Genomic DNA, 23,279 nt, shown 5'->3' on the forward strand with positions numbered 1-23,279 from the left:
CAAGAAGGATTAGCTCGTCTTCCAGCCGGTAGTGGTTCTGATCGCGGGGGAGGAAGCCCGGGCGGGAAGGACAGCCCGCTGCTCCCCGGTGCCAGCCTCCAATTCCAGAGGCCCCACAAGATGCCCCATTTCTTGGGTCCCATCCTCCCCCAGCAGATGGGTGGACATCTTAAGCCTGGGGCCAGTGACCCAGGAGGGCCAGAGCGAGGCACAGAGGAGATGCCCCCTCCTTCTGCCAGGCGCTGGTCTCACTGCCAGGGTGTCTGGGGGCCCGGGGCGTTCCTGGGTTTATGGCCACATCCAGCCGAGTCTCTGTCTCCGCTGTCACGTGGCTTTTCCTCTGCGTCCCCACCTCTCCCTGTCCCTGTTTCTTATGAGGACATCTGTCATCGGATTTCAGGCCCACCCTAATCCAGCACGACTTTATTTTAACTTGAGTCCATCTACAAAGACCCTGTTTCCGATATGGTCCCGTTTGTAGGTTCCGGGAAGACATTCGTTTGGGGGGGGGACTGTTTACCGCGGTACATGGGGCCACAAAAACAGCCCAGACCCCGAGATTGTGTACACGTGCCTCCCCGAAGTAGGGGGACAGGAATGCTGCCTCCTCCCAGGAACCCTCTGGAAAGTTCTTTAGATTGTTCTGGGTGTTTGCAGGAGCCAGAGGAGGTCTCGTCCACCCAGGTCAAGGAGGGGCATTCCTGGGTCCCTGTCCCCATGCTGGCTTGGCCTGGCTGGCCTGGAGTGTTTACTGAGCGGCCTCCTGGCGGGCCCCCGAGCGGGGGATGGAGAGGCCTCAGGACCAACAGGAGCTACGGGTCCTTGGAGAAGGGGCCTCGCTGGGACTGATGCCCCAGGGACCGGTAGTTCCTCAGCCCTGGCAGGACGTTCCTGCCACCCAGACAGGAGGGAAGCCAGTGGGGCCTCCCGGGGCTCTTTCTCAGGACGGGAGGGGCAGACCCAGCAGTGGCCTCTTGTCCCCGAGACCACAGCTGGGCATCCACAGAGCGGGGTGGGTTCTGGGTTCAAGTCCCCACTCTGCCCCGTCCTGGCCGTGCCCGTCTTCCCACCCAGGGAGTGGCCCCACCTGTACCCGCTGCACGAAGGCCGTTGTAGGGTTGAGTGAGTTAGTCTGCGACGTTCTTCTGGGAGCGCCTGCAGGGTCGGGGTCAGAGAACCCTCTCCCTTCCCACCATCCTGCTTCTCCTCCGGCTGAACCCCCATTGCCACGTGTGTCCCCTTCAAGGCCCCGAGACACCTTGCTCACCCCTTGTCCCGTGTGGTTCCATGCCTGGGAGGCAGGCCCCGCCCGAGGACCACCCTGGGTGGGTGTCCTGAGATGGCCTGCCTGGTTGGTCCAGGGCCAGGCCATCTTGGCTGTCTCTCTTTCATGGACAACAGCGCCTTTCATGTCGGGTCTGAGGAAGCCAAGCGGAATAATCCCACCCCTGCCTCAGTGCCCCTTCCTGCCCCCTCCCTGCCCTTTGCCGTGAGAGGATTTCCTGCCCTGCTGGTCACCACAGGACAGCTTCTGGGGCATCATACCCGGGGGAGCAAGGTCTCGGCCTGAAGCAGGACCCCAGGGCCAGCTCAGACAGGCACTGAGGGCTGAGGCCAGGTGGCCCCAGGCCTGGGCAGTTGCACAGCTGTAGAGATGGGGTCTGGGAGCTGCTGGGGGCTCTCATGCCAGGCCTGGCCTCCGCCAGCCCTCAGCCGAGGCTGAGCTGACAATATCCACCCTGGGCCGCTGGACCCCCACACCTGCTCACTTTGGGGGGCTGAGAGGCCAGGGGACCTAAGACAGGTGAGCAGGTTCTAGGGTGATATGATAATGCACTGGTCCCAGCCAGGGTGTGCTGGGGAGTGGGGGGTGAGGGTGTGGCGGCGGGGGTGAAAGAGAGAACGAGAGAGCTGGCTCAGAGAGGTCCCCCTCCCGCCCTCGCCCCACCCCCCCTCCCCAGTAGTGCCTCATGCCGTGGAGGGAAGGAAGAAGAAAGGAGAAGTCAGTCTGCTAGCTGGGGCCACAAAAACAGCCCAGACCCCGAGGCTGTGTGCACGTGCCTCCCCGAAGTAGGGGGACAGGAATGCTGCCTCCTCCCAGGAACCTTCTGGAAAGTTCTTTAGATTGCTCTGGATGTTTGTTTTAAGCTCACGACTCGGGGTGAAAAGCAGACAGGAAGCACACGCGGCCAGCACGGGGGGTGGGGGGGAGGACAGCTGGGGGCCAGATGGCGGCATGGCAGGCACAGCAGGGCTCTGGTAAGGCTGCAGGCCTCGGAGGCAGCCAGGCCGGCTGCCCGCTGTCCCCTCACATGCGCGCGCGCACACACACACACACACACACACACACACACACACACACACACACACCTGGGGCCCCTCCGTCCTCTGCTGTCTGCTCCCTGAGACCTGCCTGCTCTTGCACACTCCCAGAGGCGCCCCGCCATCCTGGGTCATCCCTCCCTGTCCCCCGGCACAGGCACCGGGCTCTCCCCAGCTTGTGGTTCATCCTTTCTTTCCCGAGTCTTATCTCCCCAGACAGGATTCCCCGAGGGCAGGCACCAGCGTGGTCTCGGTCTCTCGGGTACCTTTCAGGGCATCTGCTAGGAGAGACAGAGCCCGTCTTGGGGCCCAGCCTCGGTAGCCGAGAGATCCGGGGCCTTCACATCTCGATCACGAGGCCGACTGGCACTGTCCCCACATTCACCCTGATGTATCAGAACATCCAGGACATTTGCATGGTTTGGAGGGACAGCCGGCCACAGTGTTTCCAATGAGAGCCAGCTCAGAAAATCTGCTGTGCGTGCGTGTCCTGGGACCAAGCAGAGGCCTGATTCAGAAATGTCCAGAGTGCCCAGCTCTGCCCCGTCTGGACACGAGCAGCCAAAGCGTCCAGTGACCTTTGGCTGTCTTTAGTCTTTAGTGTCTTTCTCAAGACTTGCAAGGACACCTCTGTACAGTCAGATTTGACCACTGAGGGGCGCCCGCGGGGCTCGGTCAGTTGGGCCTCCGACTGGCTCAGGTCACGATCTCACGGTTCGTGGGTTCAAACCCCACGTGAGGCTCTGTGCTGACAACTCGGAGCCTGCAGCCTGCTTCAGATTCTGTCTCCCTCTCTCTCTGCCCTCCTCTGCCTGCACTCTGTCTCTGTATCTCTCTCTCGAAAATAAATAGATATTAAAAAAAAATCACAAAATTAAAAAAAGTTAAAAAAAATTTTTTGACCACTGAGAAGGAGACAGAGTTGAGGGAGAGGGGATGCGAGGCTGGTGGCCACACTTACCCCTGCCTCGCCCTGAGGGCCAAACAGCCTGGCCCATCCTTGAACCAGACCTGGGACAGCAGTGTGGAGCTGACAGGGGCCGCCAAGGCCCCCGCTCTCTGGAGGGCAGGGCAGGTGCGGGGCCCCAGGTGGGAGGGGAGAGGGGGTAAGGGAGTGGCCGCACCTGCTACGGTATGTTGCCCTGAAGGGCTGTGCCCTGGCTGCTCCCAGGCCACTGCTCAGGGCCACAGAGTATCCCAGCCGGACCGAGGCCAGAGGCCATCTGGTCCGTCTGCCGGTTTCCAAAGGGTCAAGTGATTTACCGGAAACTTCATAGCAGCCAATTAACTTCTACAACAGCACCCCTGCACGGTAGAAATACCACGCCAGGGGCGCCTGGGTGGCTGTCGGCTGAGCGTCTGACTTCTGCTCAGGTCGTGATCTCACAGCTCGTGAGTTCGAGCCCTGCATCGGGTTTGCTGCTTCGGTTCCTCTCTCTCTCTCTCTCTCTCTCTCTCTGCACCTCCCCAGCTCGTGCTTTCTCTCGGTCTCTAAAATAAATAAAAACATTAAGAAAAAAGTACCACGCAGGCCACACATGTAATCTTAATTTTCCTAGTAGCCCCTTACAAACAAGTGAAAACATTCTCCTTCTCATCGCAAGCAAAAACGTTTTGTAACCACACGAGGTGATAGATGTTAACGAAGCTCATTGTGTTGATCGTTTTGCGGGACGTGCACACATCAAATCATTATGTGATGCACCTGAAGCCAATACAATGTCGTATGTCAATTATAGCTCAGTGAAACCGGAGAGGAAAAGTAAAAACGGGTGAAATAAAGTTTAATATGTAGCCCAAATATAATCATTTTAGCGTGTAATCACTGCATTGAGTTATCAGTGAGATCTTTTCACAGCAAACGTGGTGTGTCCACTTATGACACATCTCGAGTGGCCCAGGGTGCATTCTGGGGGCTCCATAGCGACATGTGGCCCGTGGCCATGGCGCTGGATGAGCGGGTGTGGGACCCACGCCCCTGACCCCTGGTCGGGGCACTTTCTCTCTCCCTGGTGCCCCAACCGGCGCAGGTTATCCTGCAAGTTCTCATCCCCGACAGCAGAGGGAGCTGCTCACAGACGGGAAGGGGTACTGCTCGTGGCCAGTAGGGGGCAGTGGTAGGCCAGTGCCCGGCGTCTTTCCGCGGGCCAGGCCACCAGCAAGGGCTGCACCTGTCCTCCGCAGAGGGGCCACGGAAGTAAACAGTCGGTGGTCTTTTGCAGTAGATGGCGGGGTTGGGAGCCCCCGCTGCACCACTCCCCCGTCCTGACCCCATGGGGCTTTGCAGGTGTCACGGTCCCTAGTGGCGTGGCGGCTGGTGTCCCTGTGTGTCTTGGGAGCGGAGAGGTGGTATCGTCTTGGCAGGAGGACCCGTTCTCTCGCCAGGGGCGTGCCGAGCAGAACCTGGGCAGGTGTGAACACCTGTCCAGCTCAGGTAACCCCATCCGGCTTGGCTGCGGCCCAGCACCGTGTAGGGGGGGAAGGCTTCACAGAGTCTAAATATTGAATGAACTGTCACTTGAGTCAACGGTAATCACAGCGGGAGCCCAGCGGGGGCATCCTAATGCTCGCCTGTCCCCTGCGATCACACGGGGCTCTGCAGGAGGGGACCAAGGCCCCGCCCACTGGCGGCCTTCGATCCCTCCACGGGGGCCTAAGGCAGAGGCACATTTCTCCCCTAAGTGTATGGAAAGGTCTCCCACCCGTGTTGCTGTGTGTCTATTAAACCGCCAGCGTTTACTGAGCACCTACTGTGTGCTCTGAGGATAGCTTGTGAGCAAGACTGGGCCTTTGTGGGGAGCCTCAGGGAAGGTGGGCAGCTGGCAGGTGCTGTGGGGGGCCCCCCTCCCGCTGCTGACACCAGGCGTCTGTTCTGATTGGTCAGAACCTGTAGGCACCCCGCCCCTCCCAGGGCTTGCCCCTGTTCCCGCCTCCAGCTTCTGGAGGGGACGGGCCGGTGTGTGCCAGCAGCTGGCAGCAGGAGCCGGGCAAACCCTCCAACCTCCTCCCCCTCGGGTGGCCCAACCCAGGTCCACACGGCCCCCTACGTCCCCAGAGGGATTGAGTCCCCGCCACCCACAGTGTAGCCTCATGAGCAGTAATGTGCCCTCCTGGCTCCTCCCATTCTTGTCTCACCCCCACCCCCGTGCATCAGGGTTCTGTTCCACCCCAGTCCGGTCTCAGGGTCAGCTTCTGGGGCACCCAAATGCAGACAAGAGCCCCCAGTTACCAAGTGTCTGAATGTCAACCCAGTGCCGGGGGTCCTGGGGTGATGTGGGCCTGAGCAGAGCCTTTGAAAGGACGCAGAAGGTTCTAGAAGGCTGAGAAAGAGGTTGGCAGGCCAGGCAGGGAGAATAGCGTCTGCCCAGTTCTGGCGGTGGGGCAGGGCAAAGTTCAAACAGGGCAGGTGAGTATCCGCACAGAGGCCCTCCCGTGGTGACGCGGCAGGGACCTGCGTCCGGGCGGGCAGGCCACCGTGGGAGGGGGCACCTACTGCCAGGCCCCGTAGGAGATCCAGCTCTGGGCAAGCGGTGGCCATCCCGTCCTGGGTCTCCGTTGTACCATCTGTAGGATGCAAATGACAGCAACGTCTGCTCACGGGGACCGAGCACACGGGGTGTGCAAGCACTCGGCGCGGTGGCAGGCTCGGCCGCACGGGCGGAACATGGGCGGTCACCAGGGGTGCCGGCGAGGCCTTGTGGCACATGGCTTCTCAGCTCCCCTCCCCCCTCCCCGGGGACGCGGGCCCCCCAGGACTGGCTGTTCCTGGGCCGACGTTAAGCGACCTCGGGTCTTGATGTCGTCACCTCTGATGATCTCGGAAACCTCACCGACTCCCCAAGCAGCGTGGCTCCCGAGGAGCTTATAAACCAGGCCTCGTTCTTTAGAACCGGCGGGGCCGAGGGGGCCCCGGCGCTCACGTGGCGTGTGGCCAAGTGTCCGGTGGCCGTGTCTGTGCTGGGAAAGCCAGGGCGGCCTGTGGCTCGGGCGGGCGCGAGGGGGGTCACAGCCATGGGGCCTGACACCGCCCCCTTCCTCCTCTTCCGCCCTGCCCTTTGGGCAGCTGCCCGGGGGCTGGGCGGGGGTCTCAGAGCTCTTTCCCCGCCACCGGTCGACAGAAATCTGTGAGGCAAAGCGCTGGAAAAGTGGACCTCTGACCTGAGGCTTGCGGTCGGTGGGGCTTGCACACCGGTGGGGCAGCGAGGCAGGAATCCTTACGGAAGCTTCCAGATTGAGTGACATCAGAGCTCAGGCTGCAGCAGGCGGGAAGGCAGCTCCTGGGCCCCCTCCGTATCCACCTGACAGCTGGGCCTCCAAGCGTCTCCCCCCTTCCCTGCATCCGGCTGGGGCGGGATGGCGTGGGTGCGGCCGCCCCACGAGGTCACTGTGGGGAAGGCTCCTTGGGCACATCCCGTCGGAGTTTTGTGGTTACCACAAACACACGTTCACAGGGGCCGCAAATGCCAGCCCCGGTGTCCCATTCGCTAGACTAGCGCTGAGCCTTGGGCGCTGGGTCTGTGGAGACACCTCGCTGGGTGCCTGGCAAACACAGGGTGCTTCATAAATGCTTCTTGAGTCGGTGGGTGATCTCTGCCTGCGCCCCCGCCTCGACCCGCCTCGTCCCCGGGCTTACCACTGGCAAAGCGTGTCGTGGACGCCACCTCTGACTCATCTCTCCTTCCGGGCTGTGTTCTTTGAAAAAAAAATTACAGGTTCCGGGATGGATAATGACAGGCTCCAGCTTTGCAGAGGAAAAATCCGTCTGGGAAACTGTAAATAAGGCAACAGGGAGAACCAGTCCGGGCCGGCGGGTCCATTTTGCTGTCGTTTCGGGCCCCGGGGCCTCCGGAGGGGCCTGGGTGGAGAGTAGAGTGGGCGACTCCCCCCCCCTCCCCCCCACCCCCACCCCCACCCCCACCCCCACCCCCACCCCCCAGGCAGGGCCCTGATCTCCCACAGACAGAGCGGACGCTCGGCTTGTGGATGGCCCAGCAGACGTGTGTCACTCGGGGGGCTCTTGGGGGAGCACAGGCCACGGTTTCTCCGCCAGGATGCTGCCCCCATGAGGCGCCTCTGGGGCTGGGAGCCGGGTGTCAGAGATGCTCGCCTGAACTCGAGAACTCAGAGTCAGGGCTGGACAGGGCGGGCCGCGCCGTGCCACGTGGCCCTGGAAGATGCCCATCGGATCGTGCCATCCCAGCATCCAAAGCACCCAGAGTCTGCGTTGACCCGCGTGGCTCCCCGCACGGAAGGAGAGCCCTGCCCCGGGTGTAGGAGTGCCCCACGTGGCCCTGACCAATGAGCACAGACTGGGAGGCTTACCAGAAATGTTTTCTCCCTTAGCTCTGGACATCAGAAGCCCCCGTGCGGGCCCGGGCTGGGGGAGGACCTTCCTACCTCTTCCAGGGCTTAGGGGCCCTAGGCGTCCCTTGGCCTGTGGCCACGTCCTTCCAGTCTCTGCCTCGGCTTCCGCCTGGCCGCCTCTGTGTCTGTGTCCTCTCCCCTTCTCATTAAGACACTTTCACTGAATTGGGCCTGCCCTAATCCTGTGTGATCTCACGTCAACTAATTATGTCTGCAAAGACCCTACTTCCGGATAAAGTCACATCCTGAGGTCCCAGGGGGACGTGACTTGCTGGGGGATGCTGTTGAACTCAGTACACTCAGCCCACCGAAATGTGATGTGACCCCTCAGCTGGCTCTCTCGCTTGCTTTCCCCCCACGCTCCCCCACGACCGAGGTGCTTGTGCCTCAGGGCCTTTGCACTGCCGGTCCTCCTGCCAGGAAGGCACTCAGAGCTCCCCTCCTCACCTTCCTCAGGGGTTGGCCCTCCCAGAAATAACAGCTCATCACATCAGTCCTTTGTCCATGGCTCTGGTTTCCTTCTCGTGTGTCACAGATTCATTGTCAGTCTTGTCCTTTCTACGAGTCCAGAAGACGAGGGACCCTGTCTGTCCTGTTCACAGCTGTAGTCCCAGCTCCTAGAACAGTTCCTGGCACTTAGTACGTGCTCAGCTAATCTGTAGCCTGATGAAAGCTTACGTAGTTCGTGCTGAGGCTTTATGGGATACCAAAGGGTCCTTAAAATGGTGTATTCAGGGACGTCTGGGTGGCTCAGTTGGTTAAGCGGCCGACTTCGGCTCAGGTCATGATCTCACGGTTCGTGGGCTCTGCGTTGGGCTCTGTGCTGACAGTGCGGAGCCTGCTTGGGATTCTCCCCCCCACCTCCACCCCTGCTCTCCGCCCCTCCCCCACTTGTGCACACACGTGCCCCCTCTCTCTCTCTCAAAATAAATAAACTTAAAAAAAAAAAAAAAAAGAGTATTCAGCAGCTTGACCTCAGGGGCCTCGGGCCAGGGAGGAAAGGGAGGGGAAGCCAGGAGGTCAGCTCCTCGCACCCCGCCCCCTTGCAATGCCTCAACTAGCCTACCCGAATCTATTTTGTGTATTTGTTATTTGAAAGTGGGGGGGGGGGGGGGGGACAAATTCTACTGCGTGCAGCTGATTGAATTCCAATCTAGACCAACAGCCCCACTTTTCAGATGAGGATGGGGCGGGCGGAGCAGGGACATGCCCGGTCCGGTTGGGGGAGAGCCAGACGTGTCTCTGTGACACCAGGGCGGGGTCCCCGTCTGGGCCTGACTGCGGCCCCTCCCTCCCCAGGCGGCTACTCAGGGGGACTCAGCAGCTCAGAGCCGGCACCAGGCTTGCGTGGGAAGGCGGCCGGGGCTCTGCACCCAGCAGCTTGCAGGTCAGAAGGCCTAGGTGGAGCGGACCCTCCCAGCCTCCCAGAGCACAGCGTCAGTTTCCAAGTTCAACACTGCTGTCCTCCAGAGGCCAGCTCAGTGTCACGGGGCACACTTCCAGGAAACAGAGCATCCCCAGCCGTCGCTGGCGGCCAGTCGCGGTCTGATAGCGCCTGATGGGTCAGCGCCCTGGAAGCCAGGGGCGGGGGTCTGGCTGTGGCTTTTGGCCGGGGGGGGGGGGGGGGGGGGGAGCAGCCCACCCAGAGTGGCCAAGAACTCCCTGAGCTTTCTGGAAACAGTGTAACCGGCCACACTGTTTGCGCTGCCAAACCCTATTGCTAAGAAAAATAAATACATAAACCTAATCAGAGGTGAATTTGCCACATGCAGTGACCAGCGGACTGTTTACACTGTCGCCTTGCCATTAGCCAGCGTCCATGGGGGTCGGCTGGGTCCAAGCCCCGGGGCCCTGGGGAGGTCGTTCTGGGCCCCCCAAGGGCTCCAACAGGCAAGGGCTGTTATCTCCACTTTTCATTTGAGGAAACCAAGGCTCGGCCAACGGGTGGGGTCGCGGCTGGTGAGAGACCCCCCAAGGACTGGGCCCCCGCCGCCTCCGGAGTAGCCGTCGAAAGGGAAAACAGAACAGGGCGCCATTGTTTGTGGCCTCCAAGCATTTGTGGTTCACGGTGGAGACAGGACCTCGGAGAACCGCCTGGGACTCTGAGCGCCACGGTCTCCAGACCAAAAATGAGGTCCGTGGTCCAACAGGGCAATTCTGTGCCGTCGCCAAGGGGGAGACGCAGTCTGAGAGACAGCGTTCAGTGCCAAAGACTCAGCATTTCTGGAACCTTCCGTTGGTAGGTGGGGACCACGGGAGAGCGGGATCGGATCCCCTGCCTGCTTCCACTGCCCTTAGAAAAGGTGAAAGTTTAGAGGTCAGGCAGGCCCCGGAAGACTAGAACTTTCAAATCAGATTCTCCGGAGGCCGTCAGGCTGAGCCAGCTTCTGTACATTTGAAAACGTTACATCTTATGATACAAATTATATCTCAGTTTTTTGGGGTTTTTTTGTTTTTGTTTTTGTTTTTTAAAGCGTAGGGGCGCCTGGGTGGCTCAGTTGGCTGGGCGTCTGACTCTCGGTTTTGGCTCAGGTCACGATCACACGGTTCATGGGATCGAGCCCCACGTCGGGCTCTGTGCTGGCAGCTCAGAGCCTGCTTGGGATTCCCCAACTCCCTTCTCTCTCTGTCTCTCAAATAAGTAAACATTAAATAAGTAAATAAAACTGGAAAAGCTTTGCTGGCAAGGGCGTGCTTTGGGCCTGGCCTGGGTGCCTTCTTTCTTTGTGTTCCTCGCTGCTTTGACCTCTTGGGGCTCACTCTTGTCACCATCATGGTTTTCAGGCCAAAAACTGGGTCCTGTGGATTTGGTAAAGGATATCTCCTCCTTGTTTTTTAGAACTATATTCGCGTGAAAATGTTTCCAGGCACAGAAAAATGGCCTGACAGTTTGCGCTTACCGTCTCTCCATTGGAAAAAGTACATTTTCTGGAACCAGGGCCCTCCTGGCCTTGTCGGGATGTGGGACCCTCGCAGCCGCTGGGAGGGGCAGGAGGGCACAATGGTTAAGGGTGAGAGGACTCTGGGCCGGTGGCCCAGTCTGAATCCCGCCACACCTCTTCTTGGCTAGTCTCTCTGTGCCTCGGTTTTCTCATCTGTAAAATGAGAACGAGCGCTGTTGGGATGACGGGTCCCCTGGCCCTTGCCACACAGGTGGGGGAACTGAAACCCGCAAAGAAGGGAATTCTCAGGTCGCAGGTTTTCTCCTGCCGCGCGTTAGATTACTGGAAGGATGTCGTCTTTATTGTTGGGGCCCCCCTTTGCCTCTCAAATCCCTGGATCCCTGGCCACACCTGAATCCCGCCGACCCCCCAGGCCATGTCCCAGAAGACCACATGGACGGTGCCCTGTGCAGTAAGTAAATGCTAGGTAACTCAGCACCGCCCCCCCCACCCCCCCACCCCCCCCCCCCCAGGCCAGGGAAGCAGGGCAGCAGACAGAGCTCCCTTGTGGTGGCCGAGCTGTCACCCCCTCCTCTCCCCAACCAAGCCCCCAGGAAGAGGAAGCCGTGGAGGTTCTGGCCTGGGTGGCATCCTGTACCCCAGGAGGGAAGGGAGGCCCGGAGGGCCCGGCTTCCTGTTCCCCTTCTGGGGGCGTCTCCGAGCTGCAGGCAGAGCCGGCTGAGCCAGATAAAGGCCCAGCGGGGGCCCTCTCCCAACAAAGGAAGCCCGAGGAGGCCTTTTCTCTCCCGCCTAAACTCTCCAAACGCCTTTCAAGCTCCCCAGCAGACTGGCGGGCTATTCAGAGGCGAGGCGGGGGACGTAACTATGGCACAAATGGGGTGGGAGGCGCCTCTGCCTTCCAGCAACCCAGAGGCAGATCCATTGATTTTTACAAGGAAACAAACAAAAACCCCCATGATCTAGAATATTCTTTTCAGAGTGCGGGGGGGGGGGGGGGGGGGGGGGGGGGGGCCCTTTCTGGGTTCTGCAGGGTGCGTACCGGGGAGGGGAGTGGAGAGACAAGATGGGCCTGGGTGGGGGGGCCCTGCCCTGCCCCCCTGCCGTGCCTGTCCCCCCTCCCCCTCCTCGGGATCCTTGAGCCTGTCCTGTGATTTACGAGGCCTGCCACCGGCCCCGTGCAGCTGGCTGTGCCTTCTGGGGCCTCAGCTCCACCCAGTCCCCTGTGCTGATTGGATGGACGGGGACGGAGGCGACCGTCCAGACCAGCTGGCCGCTGTCTGCCCGCAGCCTCCAGCTAGGAGACGCTGGGTCTGCAGGAGGTCGCCCATGGCCTCCAGGATTGGAACCTTCCAGTGGGGCACGCATTCAGTGGGTCATTGCCCGAACCCCTAGTGGAGCCAGAGGCGGGGGGAGCACCTCTGTTTGATGTTTGCACTCTGCCCTCTGCCCCTGCTCCTCCCTACAGCGCCCGGGGCTCCCCGGAGAGGGCTGTGGGCTGTGGGCACCACCCTTGACCCTCCAGCAAAGTCTTCAGCTCTTCTGCACATCAGCTTCCCATCTGGAACATGGGGGCCAGTGCTCGCTGCCTGCCTCCCAGGACTGTCGTGTGAAATCAGCCCAGAAACTGCCAGCATCTACCAGTCTCCCCTCCCCTGGGGCCACAGTAGGGGTGCTGTGAGGGCGTTGGCTTGGAGAGGTAAAGCCCCAGAACAGCCTGGGCTCCCACGGGTGCTGGTAAATGCTAGCCCTGGTGCCCTGCTGGCTCGGGGGACACGGAGTGGCCTGCAGGACACCAGTCAATCCCGGCACACGCTGCCCTCCCCCCGCCCCTCCCCCTGCCCCGGGCCTCCGACTCCGCTGGGCTGTTGGGCGCCTCCTGGCAGGGCTGAAGCCTGCTCGGTAACGAGCCCCTGGGGCGCCGCAGGGCGCCTGGGAGAGGGCAGGAGAAGGTTCGCTGGTGCCGAGGCTCATTAAGCACTGCTGTTCAGATGGGGATTAGGCGGGAGCCAGCCCGCGATTCCTTGGGTTTGGTTATTAAAGGCTCCGTGCAAGGTAAACACCAGGCGCTTCCTTTCAAAGCCGCACCTGCTAATTAGAGGGCAGGGAACTCATTAAAACAGTAACTCCGAGGACTGCCTGGGAAGGAGGGCTGGGGAGTGGGGGCTGAGCAGGGGAGAACCTGGAGCAGAGCCGGCTCCCTCTCCCCGCCCCCCCCATTGGGGGCGGGGCCAGGCTCCAGAGGCAGGTGCAGAGTCCTTTCCGCAGGGGCTTGGCGGGCCCTCTGGCCCTCACCTGCCGGTATCCCCCGGTTGCCTTGGTGGGCTCATGGGGTCCCACGTGTTCTTCCTGTGACAGGGGGTGGTGGGGGGTGACAGTCATTAAACGCGTGCTGCGCTCGGCCGAATCACGGTCCCCGAGATGTCCGTGTTCTAACCCACGGAACCTGGCCCGCGTGACCGCCTATAGCAGGGGAATGTTGCAGTTGTGCTTCAGTTCAGGACAGGGGACAGGGAGGTGGTCCTGGATGATCTGCGTGGGACCAGTGTCCTCACAGGGTCCTTACGAGAGGGAGGTGGAGGGATGCTTCAGAAGAGGAAGTAGGACGGGGGAGATCAGACGGGGCTGGAGGGGCCGGCAGCCCAGGAGCCAGGACACCTTGGACTCGGGAGAGACGGGGAGACGCCTCTCCCCGGAGCCTCCAGAAGGAGCCAGCCCTGCTGATACCTTGACTTGAGCCCCGCGAGGCCCCGTGTTAGACGTCTGACCTCCGAACTGTGGGGGGAGTGAGTTGTGTCGGGGGAAGGCACGAAGTGTGTTTCATAATGTGAAAAATATTTCATAATTTAAAGTGTTTTTCAATAACATGTGTCTCGTCCCAAAGTCCGCTCCCTGTTTCGGGCTCCTCCCGCTCCTTTTTGGCAAATATCTGTGGCCAAGGCTGGGGCCTGTGGCCTGACCTTCCCTGTGCTTGGACTGGGCCATGGGGAACTATGGCCAAGGTGAGGACGTTCTAGTCTCCCTGCTCAAGGCACATGGGAGCCGGTAAGGCCCACATTTCCCAGCCTGGTTATGGGGCGGGAATGAATGGGACCAACCCGACTAGGAATCCGAGAGACCACATTCGTGCCCTGCTGTGTGACCTTGGGCAAGACACCTACCGTTTCTGAGCTCAGGCTTCTCGCGTGGACCATAAAAAACCGCTTCTGATCTGTGCAGCTCCCTTAAGGACGGAGAGCCCATTCCAGGCCTGGCGGGGGCGGTGGGGGGGTGGGGTGCGGGCCTAGGGCCTCCTGCTCAGGTGGACGCGGAGACATTTAACGAGTCCGTGTGTGGGGCACCAGGACCTCTGGATGAAAGGAGTGTGGACGCCTGACTCACCTTTATGGCCATTCTGTGCCCTCCGGGGGCTTCCTGCTTTGGCGTGGAGCTGGGGCCTCAGGTCCGGTTTGGCTGCCTCTCGGGAGCCGGGGCTCCAGAGCCGTGACCCCAGGAGCAGCCTGGTCCACAGAGCGGGGTCACATGCGGCCAGTGGGGCACAGGCACCAGACCGCGCTCACGCCTGCAGGCAGGGAAAAGCAACGGCAGTGCCATCTTCTAGGTGCGTGTGGCCCTGCTGGGAGAGGGGACTGCCGCTCAGTGTGGTCCCACTGGGCCCCGCTTTCCAGGAGGGACAGCAGGGGCTCCCAGAGGTGACGTGGCTTCCCTGAGGTCACAGTGCGGTTCACAGCCAGCTCTGCGGGCTTCCAAAGCTGGAGCTCTGGATTAATATGATTAAACGTCCTCTCCTGTTGGTACCTGCCCTGCCCTGCCCTCTCCTGTGCTCTCCTTGTCTGTCCTTTCCTCCCCTGCCCTGCCCTCCCCGCTCCCCTCTCTTGCCCTCTCCTGCCCTCTCTTCTTCTCCCCTCTCCTCCCCTGCCTTCTCCTGCCTTCCCCTGCCCTCCCTTCCTCTCTCCTCCCCTGACCTTCTTTTCCCTCCCCTCCCCTCCCCTCCCCTGTCCTCTCCTCCCCTCCACTCCCCTTCCTTGCCTCCCCTGCCCCACCCTCTCCTGCCTTCCCCTGCCCTCCCCTGCCTTCCCCTGCCCTCTCCTGCCCTTCTTTTCTCTCCCCTGCCCTGCCCTCCCCTCCCCTGTCCTTTCCTCTCCTGCCCTCCCCACCCTTCTGCTTCTCTAGGCTGCAGTGAGATCAGGGCCTCGCTGTGTCCTGACTGGTAAACACAAGCCTTCTTCAGTAGTGAGGGGAAGGAGCGTTTGCTCCCACAGCATATTTAGTTATTTATGTGGAAACGCCTGATTCGGTCTCCTGTCTGTGCCTCTCTCAGAAACCCCATCTCTCCTTCAAGAGGCCATTCTTGACTTCTGTTCACCACCACCACCCCCCCCCCCCGGGTACCCCCAGCCTCGGCAACTTCCCTCTTCCCCCCACCCCCAGTCACCTCCCCTCCCTTCTAGCGTTTACAGGATGGGCTCAGGCCTGCCAGCCTGCGGTGAGCCTCTGAGTCCCCCACAGAGACCCCACTAAAGATCAGGTTGTGCTCCAGGGCCGGGGGACCTGGGAATCTGCATTTCCAGCAAGTTCCCAGCATGTCCACTGCCCAGTAAGCTCCCCATCGTCTCTCCCTGCAGGCGGCTTTCAGCCTGCCCCTCACCTGTATTTGCTCTCAGAGGCCACCCGGCCACTTCTGGTGGCTGTTAGTGACCCTAAAAGCTAGTGACCAATTCTCGGTCTTTGCCGTCCCCCCGCTGCCCCAGTTATGTCCCGGCAGCCTTTCTCCCTTCTATAAACGCCTGAACCGGGCAGTTCCCACCAGACGAGCGGAACCGGAGGGAGAGGGGTGTGAAGGTGCAGCCCCTGACCAGGGACTGACTGGCTTCGCGATGGCGGGGCCGGCCGGCCAGCCGGGGTGGGGGTGGGGGGCCAGGATCTGCAGGTGCCCGGCTGCGGCCTCCTCCAGGGCAGCCTCCGCTGTTCTCGGGGCTTCCGGCTGAATGAGCCAGGGCCACACAGATCGTCCAGAACCGTCTCCTTACTGAGAGTCACCTGCTCCCGGGCTGCAGTCTCGTCTGCAGGACACGTTCCCCGCAGCACGGACAGGTGTGGGGCTCGTGGGCGGGAGGGGGCCACACCTCCATCTGCCTCCCGAGCTGCCCGGGATCCAGCTCCTTCTCTCCTCCGTGCGTTCCCGGCTCCGCTGGGCCTTGCCTGTCACTGACCCAGCTGCTCCCTTCACCTCCGGGTCTCTCCTTGCCCACAGACACAGCGATGTGTGGGGCCAGCCCCACACCACTGTCCGGGCGCTGGGCGCAGGCCGGCCTGTCCCCCGGGCTGGCCCTTCAAGGCCGCAGGCCCCCCATGGAGCCGGGCGGGAGGAGGGCAGAGCTCAGGGGCGGGGGGGGGGGGGGGGGGCTCCTGTCTCAGTGTCGTTTCCAGGGAGGCAAGCGGGCGAGTTCAATCCGCTTTTTAATAAATGAGTCCTTTGATCTGGCAAAAATGAGTACTTAGCGAGGAGCCAGCGAGTTGGCACCGCGGCGGGCGCTCCGCCTGGCTGAGCGTGTGCCCCACCCGGGGCTCTGGAGCCTCAGGAGGTGAAGGCCGTGCTGGGCAGGAGCAGGGTCCCAGAAGGGCCAGGGCGCGTGCTTCCTGGGGCGCGGGTGGCATCCCCGGGGACGGGGCGCTTCCTGCCCCAGACTCGGCGCCTGGCTCCTCTCCCCCAACCCCAGTGAGCCTCAGCTTCCCGGGCCGTAAATTGGGGCTGTCGGCCCTGCGCCCTGGGGGTCTCGGTGCGACGTGCCACCATGACGCGGACAGAGCGGCAGGGACTTGCCGTACCCGCCCGCCGTTCACCCAGCTGCACCGCCGGTCCGTTCGGTGGCTCTGTGGCCACAGGAAAAGGCGCCGGCCTGAGTGCACTCATCTGCCAGCTGGAGACCCGCTCTGTCCCGCTCCAAAGCCCCCCCGCAGTCCCCCCTCCGTGGCCACCTCGCGGCCACGCCCTACGTCATCGTCAGGGCCTCCCCTTCGGGAGCCTCCGTGCCCAGGGAAGGCGACTGGGGGCTTGGCTTCCCCTTAATCCCGACCAGCCCCTCCAGGTGTCCTCAGTAATCCAGGTGGAAACTTGTGAGGCTGGCGCCCCTCGGGCGGCGTCTGTCCAGTGGACAGGCTCCCCCTTTGAGGTGCGTGGAGCCTCGTGGTCCTGTGCCCTGTTCCAACAACGATGGCACCAGTGATCACACCAACGGAGGCGAGAAAGACAGGAGGGGGGAGGGGGAGGGGCCGTACCCATTTCAGAGCCGGGGAGCCTGAGGCCCAAAGAAAGGAAGCCGCAGCCTGGGAGCAAGTGTGGGCCTTAGCCTGCTGTTCACATCGGGGCTCCAGTAAAGAGTCCCCAGCATACTCCGGGCTGCCGGGTGGACGGATTCCAACAGCGGGAGGTGGGGCGCGGGGGCTCCCCCCTCCCATGGGCTGTGCCAGGAGAACAGCCAGGCAGGGCTCAGGGCCCTTGATGGCGGGGGGGCGGGGGGGGGACCTAGGCATTCTGGAATCCCAGCGTCTTGGGGACCGGGACAGAACAGGGCATGGGGACTGGCTCCGGCATGGGGGCCAGCTGGGGTCCTTCTGGAAGTTTCCAGGCTGTGCCTTGGGCCTTCGTGATCACCAGGGGCCGTTGGCAGTATCCACGGACCCATCTCTGGCTGTGTCTGATTCGGTGGTGTTTGGGGCTTGGCTTTTGGGTTCTGAGCTTTTCTTCCTTCCTTTGATTAGTCGTTCAACAAACATTTATGAAGCCTGGCTCCAGGCCGGGAGGTTAGCAAGGGTTTTTGCTCAAGGAGCTCACGGTCTGAGCACCAGATTGAGAAAACAGTTTTCCAGGAGCCAGCACTAAGGGGGAGGGGGGTTTCCTCGGGGCGGGGGGTGGTGCCCAGAGCTGCTCCACGAACTCCTGGACAGGACAGAGCATCACAGCCCAGTATGCACCCGGCCCGCTTGCCCGAGCTGTAGCCACGCTGCCCTTGGACTCCCCTTCAGGATGGGCCCTCCAGCATTGCAGCATGCTCAGGGGACCGACAGGCGGGGGCCGTGCACGCAGGGAGACCTGGGGTCCTGGACCGGGGGGCGTGGCCCCTGGCCCCACAGGCTCTTTTTCCGGGGGACACTTGGGGAGGGCCAGAGCTGGGGGGGCGAGGATCTAATCCAGGGCCCAGGGCCGGGGTGCCGTGTGCCCGGGTCTCAGGTGTTGCTGACGTCCATCTGATGCTTGAAACGGTTTCAGGAGGTGGTATTTTTACTCTGTGCCTTACACGCCGGCATTTTCATTCTATCCCATTTCTTTTTTAAAAGTTCTTCTCCTGTGGGATATGTCCCCGAGTTTGAGAAACCTGGGGCAGAGGACAATTCAGGCTCTTCCCACCTCCGAGATTTGGGGGTGCCGCGAGCGTCCCCGGACCCCCGTTCGTCTTTGCCCCGAGACCAAGAATGCACGAAGCCAGCCCCCTGCACCCCTCTCGGCCTCCTGTGCCGTCCTCGGTCGCCCAGCCCCTCCGCCCACACCTCTGCAGCGGCCGGTGGTGGGTCAGTGGTCCTTTTTCAACACGGTCAGAAGAGACCCAGCATCAGAATAAAGATCTGGACCAATGGACGTAGGACCGCAGGAGGGTCCCTTCCTCCTCCTGAAGCTTCCTGCTTCCAGGCTGTCTCCTCACGCCCCCCACCCCGCTCACCAGGCAGGGACTGAGAAAGCGCCCACCGGCCCTCCCTCCCCCTGCCCGCTTTACCCTCACCGTGTGCTGCTTCCCAGTCGCCGAACTGACAGGTGTTTACCCCTCTTCGTCTCCAGAGCTCACACGTCCCTCTGCACCTCTCTTCGCTCAAAGCAGCCGTTTGTATTAAGTCGGTCAACCTCCTTTGCATGATGAGGGGTACCCCAGGGCCCCCTGGACTTTCCGGGCCGTTTCGAGGGACAGTTTCATGTGGAGGTGAACAACACAGACCACAGATGACAGCATGTCAACATCTGGGTGTGATTCAGGGCAGCTGACTTGGCCCCTCCGTGCCTCAGTCCTCTCATCCGCAGAATGGGTACATAATAGCAGAAGCTACCTCATGGGCGTGTTAGGAGGGGCGAGCAAGTTAAGATTCGTAAAGCATTTGAACAGCGCTTGCTGCGTGAAATCAGATGATGTCGAACAATTGTCTTAAAGCGTGGCTGTAAGGAGACGTAAAATCATCTAGGCCTTATTGGGCGGGTCCTTAGAACACAGTGTTCTAAGCATGTGTGTCTGAGACCATTTCCCCGCCCCCCCCCCCCCCAAGAAGTGGCTACGGTCATTATGACCATTTTACAGATGACAGAGTGGTGCCCAGAGAGGTTTAGTAACTTCCCCGTGGCCACACAGCCCCTAGGGAAGGAGTCAGTTCCTGAAGCAAGGTGAGCTTCATAGAAGGAGGCTGAGTATTCCGGCTGCTGTTGCTTGAGGACCAGTGAGGCAGTTGTGCAGAGCTCGGCCTGTGGGAGGTGGGGCCCACAGCAGCTCACCCCGCGAGCATCGCAGGTTTTAGCGGTCGGGCAGGTGTTCGAGTGAGGTCAAGGCTGCGCAGGTGGCCCGGGCCCGGCCCAGGGGGCTGTCACGAGCAGAGTGACTACCGTGAGGGACCACGAGGCCCCCGTGTACCCGCTCCCCTCTCCTGGAGGGCCACTTTGGCACCCAAGGGATTTAGCTGCCTCCGGCGTCATTTCCCCCCCGGAGCCGGGCACTTGTCACGTAGTAATTCCCGTGCTGTTTGCTGTGACTGCAGCCGATTATCCCCCTGACGTTTGTCCTCGAGTCTACCCGGGCGTCGAAGCCAAGCTAGCAGGCCTGTCGTTCCCTTCGTAGGGCATCTCTGTCCTCCGGGGGAGGGGCACACGGGGGCCGCCCGTGGCTCCTCTGAGCAAGCGGCGTGCAGACCGCCCGGCCCCGCGTGGCGTGTCTCCGCATCCGGCCGTCCCTGGAGGCCCCCTGCTTGCTTCCCTCCTTTATGCGCCCTCCCGCCTCAGTCAGCCAGGACCCCGGCCCCTTGCTGCCCTTCGATCTTTCCGGGGAAGGCAGCAGCGAACAGCCCCGAAAATCGCCGCCCCCCGAGGCCCCTTCCATCCTCGGATGTCTGTCCCTGGACCTGGGTGTGTGCACCTGTGAGTGATGAGGGAGAGAGAAAACGAGGGCTCCTTCCGATCTTTCCTTCCTTTTGAAGGAGGGAACTTGAAAGTCCTTTGCCGGCCAGATTCTTCGATTCTCAGGTTGCGTCCTTACGCAAGACCGCGTTGGGAGTTGCATTTTCGAGGAGCTTCTCGTGTGCCCGCGGACCCGGAATGAGGGGACGTGCTAGCGTGTGCCTTCCCGGAACTCACCCCGTCTCGCTCGCTGCTGAACCCTCAGCGCCGAGAACAGTGCCTGGCACAGGGCAGGGGCAGAAAAATTGTCTACAGTTAACGACTGGGGCCGTTTTGTTCTCGGACGCAACCCCCCCCCCCCCCCCGCCCCCACGCATACCCGGCACCACTTGGGGCGAACGCTGGGGGCTTTGGGAAGCTTAGGGAAACCTCCCAGTCTCAGCAGGTGAGGCCGAAGCCAAAGCCGAACCGAATTGTACACGTTACCTGAACATCAGCGGGCGCGCAGGGCCAGCTCCCGAGGCCGCTGTCCACGGGGCGTGCTCTGCATTCGGACTCAGCCTGCTCTCCAGGTGTAGGGCTGAGGGGCGCCGGGCAGGGCCGGGCGGGGGGTCCTGGAGGCCGATTAGCCCCCTGCTCCCTGCTCCGCCCGCCCCGTTGTCCCTCCAGGCCGGGTACGCAGCCTCTCTGGGCCTCCAGACTCCGTTCGGCGTCTGGAAAAGGAGCATGATGATGACAGGGTCTACCTCGCGGGTTGTTGCGAGGGCTAAGTGAATTAAAATACGTGGAAAGTACTTAAAGAACGGTGCGGAGCGCAGAGCAGATGCTATCCCCGTGTTTATTATTATTTTATTGCCATTACGGTTATTATTCTCCCGCCCGCTCAGTGGAAACCTTTCCGGCTCCGGAGAGACGATCCGGCGCCGTGTACCGGATCGTACGGATCCTTGTACGTTTCCTGGGACCCCGTGATTAACACGTTTTAACGTGTGCGTTTCAAGCCGGCACCGGCTTCAGGAAGCAGGGCCTCGCCGTGGTGGCTGGGCCTCCCGCTCCGATGGCCTCTCCCTGGGGGCTGCGGGACACCAGGGACACGCGCCCCGGGGAGAGTCAGCAGGGCCCCTGCCTGCCGGCAGAGTGCGAGCGCAGGGGGCAGGTGAGCGAGCGAGGCCGTGCGCGCGCCCGCGTGCCTGTCGGCCCCGCCTCCAGCCCCCCCCCCCCCCAGTCCTGACAACGGTGGGCGGGGCCGGGCCGAGCTGCCACCGAGCAGATGAGACGTCCCGGGAGGCTGTTTGCTGTGGCTGTCACCATGTTTCCACGATCCTGTGACAGAAACCCTGCCCCGACGTTAATTTACATTACAGCCAGTGCACCCCCCGACGTGTGTTTTTAAAGGGTATAATTTCTATCAACTTCAATTAGAGCTATTTTTATTTTTGTCACCCTGAAGAATTTCCCCGCGGTTAAGCTGTCGTTTTTCACTATAATACCCCTGGCAAGGGCTGGGGAAAAAAAAAAAATTAATAGTCTAGTGATCACTTAGCTAATGCACTGTCAGCGCTTGATAAACTGACTGCCCTGGGTGAGACGGCCCAGTTCCTTCCACAGTAATTATGTCATGTTCACCTGCAGCGGGCAGGGCCCCTCTGGTGGACGTGCGGGGCTCCCCACGGAGCCCAGGGCAGGCACCGCCCCCAAATCTGTCTTTGCGGTAATTTAGGTGCACCAGGGTGGACGTCTGCCCATCTTTCTGGCTGTGTGGCGTTCGACAGGTTGCTAAACGTCTCTGATCCACTTTGGAGAAGGGAGCATACCATAAAGGTTACCGCTCATGAACCCCCTGACCTCCCTAGCTCGGGGCAAGAAAGGAGGTGAGGCCAGAGGACAGGTGCATGGGGAGCACGGTGCCTGGTAAACGGGGCCACCGGGGCCATCCGTGCACGGACAGAGGGATGTTTGCGAGCCCCGGATGAGGCGTGGCAGTTAAACCAGGCACACACTCCGAACACAGGAGGGGCAGGCATGGGGCTCTGATGGGCCGTGAGCCTGGTGTGGGGACAGAGGGAGCGGCCGCACCTGCAGGAACGGGCCTTCCGTCACCTGAGTCAGCTGCAGTAAAGAGGAAGGACCTGCCCTTGTGCCCAGCGCCGTGGCGAGGCTCCAGGGATCGTGTGGTGTGGCCCCTGTGTGGCTGTGTTCACACAACATGCTGGAAGTGATGGCCGCAGGAGGACACGGTGGGAGAGGGTCACAGAGCGCGCCCGTGGCCCAGCCACCTGTGTCTGCACCACGGCGGTGAATGCAGGGGCCAGCGGTGACGCCACATGGGACAGAGGGCGCACACACACGCACACATGCACAGGCCAGGCGGGGGCGGCATCCTGCCTGTGATGTGGGGCCACGATTTTGTAAGATGTCCTCCCGGGGGAATAGCAGGAAAGGGGACGCCAGGTCTCCGTATGACTTCTTGCAATCACACGGGAATCTGTAAGCGTCTCAACAGAAAACGTTAAGATTAAAACAAAAACAAAAGCTGGGTCACATCTCTCTGGGCTCCCTCCAAACGACAGCCACAGCCTTTTACGGGACCCAGGAGGCCCTCTGAAATGTCACCCCTTTGCTTCCCTTGATCTCTGGCCCCACAGGCCCCCTTGCTGTTCCTCAAACACACTGGACACACTCCTGCCTCAGGGCCTTTGCATGGGATGTTCCCTATGCCTGGAACCGTGACCTTAGGCGTCCATGTCGTCCCTTCCATGACTCACATGTCTCCTCTATCCGCCGTGTTGGGGACATCGTGGCAGGGCCTGGGGTTACCTAGTGCTGCCTGGGGGGAGGGTAACAGTCTGGGCAGGTGTGTGGCAATAGGGGTGAAGACACTACGGGAGGAGGGCTGGGGGGGGGGCGGCCAACTCCTCCTGGGGAGGGGAGCTGGGGACACAGACCACGGAAGCGGGCACACCCTTGGCTGAGGAGGAGGCAGAGGATATGGGGGGAGACATTTCAAGCAAGAGGGAGGCACGGGGCATTGGCGGGGTGGGAGGAGGCCTCGTGGGCATTGACGGTGGCATCTGCCCCGAACCCTGAAGCGAAATGAGTCCAGCGGTATTCGGGTGGGTGACAGGTGCCTTCAGGACACGTCAAACTAGATAACCAGCCGTGGCCCCACCGTTCCTACTTCTCCTAGCCTTTCCTCTGCCCCCGTCAAGGCCTCAGCTCCCCTCCTCCCACAGACCCCTCTTCCCCCGCCTTTTGGGAATAGCGGCAGACGGTACACCCCGTTCCCCACCGCCCGCGGCTGCGCAGCCTCCTTGCTGCTTCTAGAACAGAGATCCGCAAAGCGCAACCCGCGGGCCACATCCACCAGGCAGCCTGTTTACGTACAACCCATGAACTAAACGTGCATTTTACGTTTTTAAAGTTGCAAAAAAAAAAAATCAAAGGAAAAAAGTTTCATGATGCGAAAATTATACGAAATTCAAATTTCCGTGTCCACAAATAAAGTGTTATTGAAACAGCCACACACTCTTATTTTCGCGTGGTCT

This window comes from Panthera leo, chromosome E2 (genome assembly GCF_018350215.1).
Source record: "Panthera leo isolate Ple1 chromosome E2, P.leo_Ple1_pat1.1, whole genome shotgun sequence".
NCBI classification, from domain to species: Eukaryota; Metazoa; Chordata; class Mammalia; order Carnivora; family Felidae; genus Panthera; species Panthera leo.